The sequence below is a fragment of the Coturnix japonica genome, chromosome 26, assembly GCF_054131305.1.
Source record: "Coturnix japonica strain WE chromosome 26, WE-NBRP24, whole genome shotgun sequence".
Lineage (NCBI taxonomy): Eukaryota > Metazoa > Chordata > Aves > Galliformes > Phasianidae > Coturnix > Coturnix japonica.
This window is the reverse complement of record NC_140688.1, coordinates 786,670-791,212: the sequence shown is the minus strand read 5'-3', so window position 1 is coordinate 791,212 and position 4,543 is coordinate 786,670.

Genomic DNA, 4,543 nt, shown 5'->3' with positions numbered 1-4,543 from the left:
TGCGGGGCAGGTGTGGGTCAGATCTATGGGTCAGCAGCTGCTGTGGGTCTGATGTGGGTGAGATATATGCGGCAGGAGCTGCTGTGGGGCTGATTTGGGTCAGATCTATGGGTCAGCAGCTGCTGTGGGTCTGATGTGGGTCAGATCTATGGGGCAGGAGCTACTGTGGGGCTGATGTGGGTCAGATCTATTGGTCAGCAGCTGCTGTGGGTCTGATGTGGGTCAGATCTATGGGGCAGGAACTGCTGTGGGGCTGATGTGGGTCAGATCTATGGGGCAGGAGCTGCTGTGGGTCAGATCTATGGGGCAGGAACAGATGTGGGCCTGATGTTGGTCAGATTTATGCAGCAGGAGCTGCTGTGTTGCAGATGTGGGTCAGATCTATGGTGCAGGAGGTGCTGTGGGGCAGATGTAGGGCTTATCTATGGGGCAGGAGCTGCTGTGGGGCTGATGTTTGTCTGATCTATGGGGCAGGAGCTGCTGTGGTGCAGATGTGGGTCAGAGCTATGAGGCAGGAGCTGCTGTGTGGCATGTGTGGGTCAGATCTATGGTGAAGGAGCTGCTGTGGGGCTGATGTGGGTCAGATCTATGGGGCAGGAGCTGCTGTGGTTAAGATCTATTTGGCAGGATCTGCTGTGGGGCAGATTTGGGTCAGATCTATGGGGCAGGAGCTGCAGTGGAGATGATGTACGTCAGATCTATGGGGCAGGAGCTGCTGTGGGGCTACTGTGGGTTAGATCTATGGGGCAGGAGCTGTTGTGGGTCATATCTATTGGGCAGCAGCTGGTTTACATATGATGTGTGTCAGATCTATGGGGCAGGAGCTGCAGTGGGGATGATGGGGGTCAGATCTATGGGACAGGAGCTACTGTGGGGCTGATGTGGGTCAAATCAATGGGGCAGAGCTGCTCTTGGGAACATGTGGGTCAGATCTATGGGGCAGGAGCTGCTGCGGGGCTGATGTGGGTCAGATCTATAGGGCAGGAGCTACTGTGCGACAAATGTGGGTCAGATCTATGGGGCAGGAGATGCTGTGGGGCTGATGTGGGTCAGATCTATAGGGCAGGAGCTGCTGTGCGACAGATGTGGGTCAGATCTATGGGGCAGGAGATGCTGTGGGGCTGATGTGGGTTAGATCTATAGGGCAGGAGCTGCTGTGCGACAGATGTGGGTCAGATCTATGGGGCAGGAGCTGCTGTGGGGCTGATGTGTGTCAGATCCTTGGGGCAGGAGCTGCTGTGGGTCATATCTATTGGGCAGCAGCTGCTTTACATATGATGTATGTCAGATATATGGGGCAGGAGCTCCTGTGGGGCTGATGTGGATTAGATCTATGGGGCAGGAGATGTTGTGGGGCTGATGGGGGTCAGATCTATGGAGCAGGAGCTACTGTGGGGCTGCTGTGGGTCAGATCTATGGGGCAGGAGCTACTGTGGGGCTGTAGTTGGTCTGATCTATGGGGCAGGAGCTGCTGTGCGACAGATGTGGGTCAGATCTATGGGGCAGGTGCTGCTGTGCGACGTATGTGGGTCAGATCTATGGGGCAGGATATGCTGTGGGGCTGACGTGGGTCAGATGTATGGGGCAGGAGCTGCTGTGCGACAGATGTGGGTCAGATCTATAGGGCAGGAGCTGCTGTGGGGCATATGTGGGTCAGATCTATAGGGCAGGAGCTGCTGTGGGGCATATGTGTGTCAGATCTATGGGGCAGGAGCTGCTGTGGGGCTGATGTGTATCAGATCTATGGGGCAGGAGCTGTTGTGGGGCTGACGGGGGTCAGATCTATGGGGCAGGAGCTACTGTGGAGCTGATGTTGGTCTGATCTATGGGGCAGGAGCTGCTGTGCGACAGATGTGGGTCAGATCTATGAGGCAGGAGCTGCTGTGGGGCAGATTTGGGTCAGATCTATGGGGCAGGAGCTGCTGTGGGGCTGATGTGGGTCAGATCTATGGGGCAGGAGCTGCTGTGGGGCTGATGTGGGTCAGATCTATGGGGCAGGGGCTGCTGTGGTGCAGATGTGGGTCAGATCTATGGGGCAGGCGCTGCTGTGGGAAAGATGTGGGTCAGATCTATAGGTCAGGAGCTGCTGTGGCTGCTGTGGGTCAGTTCTATGTGGCAGGAGATGCTGTGGGGCTGATGTGGGTCAAATCAATGGGGCAGAGCTGCTCTGGGGCAAATGTGGGTCAGATCTATGGAGCAGGAGCTGCTGTGGGGCACATGTGAGTTAGATCTATGGGGCAGGAGCTTCTGTGGGGTTGATGTGGGTCAGATCTATGGGTCAGGAGCTGCTGTGGGGCAGATGTGGGTCAGTTCTATGGGGCAAGAGCTGCTGTGGTGCAGATGTGGGTCAGATCTATGGGGCAGGAGCTGCTGTGGGGCTGATAAGGTTAAGATCTATGGAGCGGGAGATGCTATGGGGCTGATGAGGGTCAGATCTATGGGGCAGGAGCTGATGTGGGGCTGATGTGGGTCAGATCTATAGGACAGGAGCTGCAGTGGGGCTGATGTGGGTCAGATCTATGGGGCAGGATCTCCTGTGGGGCTGATGTGTGTCAAATCAATGGGGCAGAGCTGCTCTGGGGCACATGTGGGTCAGATCTATGGAGAGGAGCAGCTGTGGGGCAGATTTGAATCAGATCTATTGGGCAGGAGCTGCTGTGGGTCAGATCTATGGGCAGGAGCTGCTGTGGGGCACATGTGAGTTAGATCTATGGGGCAGGAGATGGTGTGGGGCAGATTTGGGTCAAATCAATGGGGCAGAGCTGCTCTGGGGCACATGTGGGTCAGATCTATGGAGCAGGAGCTGCTGTGGGCAGATTTAAATCAGATCTATGGGGCAGGAGCTGCTGTGGGTCAGATCTATGGAGCAGGAGCTGCTGTGGGGCACATGTGAGTTAGATCTATGGGGCAGGAGATGGTGTGGGGCAGATTTGGGTCAGATGTATAAGGCAGGAGCTGCTGTGGGGCTGATTTGGGTCAGATCTATGGGGCAGGAGCTCCTGTGGGGCAGATTTGGGTCAGATCTATGGGGCAGGAGCTGCTGTGGGGCTGATGTGGGTCAGATCTATGGGGCAGGGGCTGCTGTGGTGCAGATGTGGGTCAGATCTATGGGGAAGGCGCTGCTGTGGGAAAGATGTGGGTCAGATCTATAGGTCAGGAGCTGCTGTGGCTGCTGTGGGTCAGTTCTATGTGGCAGGAGATGCTGTGGGGCTGATGTGGGTCAAATCAATGGGGCAGAGCTGCTCTGGGGCACATGTGGGTCAGATCTATGGAGCAGAAGCTGCTGTGGGCAGATTTGAATCAGATCTATAGGGCAGGAGCTGCTGTGGGTCAGATCTATGGAGCAGGAGCTGCTGTGGGGCACATGTGAGTTAGATCTATGGGGCAGGAGCTTCTGTGGGGTTGATGTGGGTCAGATCTATGGGTCAGGAGCTGCTGTGGGGCAGATGTGGGTCAGTTCTATGGGGCAAGAGCTGCTGTGGTGCAGATGTGGGTCAGATCTATGGGGCAGGAGCTGCTGTGGGGCTGATAAGGTTAAGATCTATGGAGCGGGAGATGCTATGGGGCTGATGAGGGTCAGATCTATGGGGCAGGAGCTGATGTGGGGCTGATGTGGGTCAGATCTATAGGGCAGGAGCTGCAGTGGGGCTGATGTGGGTCAGATCTATGGGGCAGGATCTCCTGTGGGGCTGATGTGTGTCAAATCAATGGGGCAGAGCTGCTCTGGGGCACATGTGGGTCAGATCTATGGAGAGGAGCAGCTGTGGGGCAGATTTGAATCAGATCTATTGGGCAGGAGCTGCTGTGGGTCAGATCTATGGGCAGGAGCTGCTGTGGGGCACATGTGAGTTAGATCTATGGGGCAGGAGATGGTGTGGGGCAGATGTGGATCAGATATATGGGTCAGGATCTGCTGTGTGGCTGATGAGGTTCAGATCTATGGGTCATCGGCTGCTGTGGGTCATATCTACGGGACTGGAGCTGCAGTGGAGCACATGTGGGTCAGATCTATGGGGTAGAAGCTGCTGTGGGGCTGATTTGAATCAGATCTATAGGGCAGGAGCTGCAGTGGGGCTGATGCGGGTCAGATCTATGGGGCAGGATTTCCTGTGGGGCTGATGTGTGTCAAATCAATGGGGCAGAGCTGCTCTGGGGCACATGTGGGTCAGATCTATGGAGCAGGAGCAGCTGTGGGGCAGATTTGAATCAGACCTATAGGGCTGGAGCTGCTGTGTGTGAGATCTATGGGCAGGAGCTGCTGTGGGGCACATGTGAGTTAGATCTATGGGGCAGGAGATGGTGTGGGGCAGATTTGGGTAAAATCAATGGGGCAGAGCTGCTCTGGGGCACATGTGGGTCAGATCTATGGAGCAGGAGCTGCTGTGGGCAGATTTAAATCAGATCTATAGGGCAGGAGCTGCTGTGGGTCAGATCTATGGAGCAGGAGCTGCTGTGGGGCACATGTGAGTTAGATCTATGGGGCAGGAGATGGTGTGGGGCAGATTTGGGTCAGATGTATAAGGCAGGATCTGCTGTGGGGCTG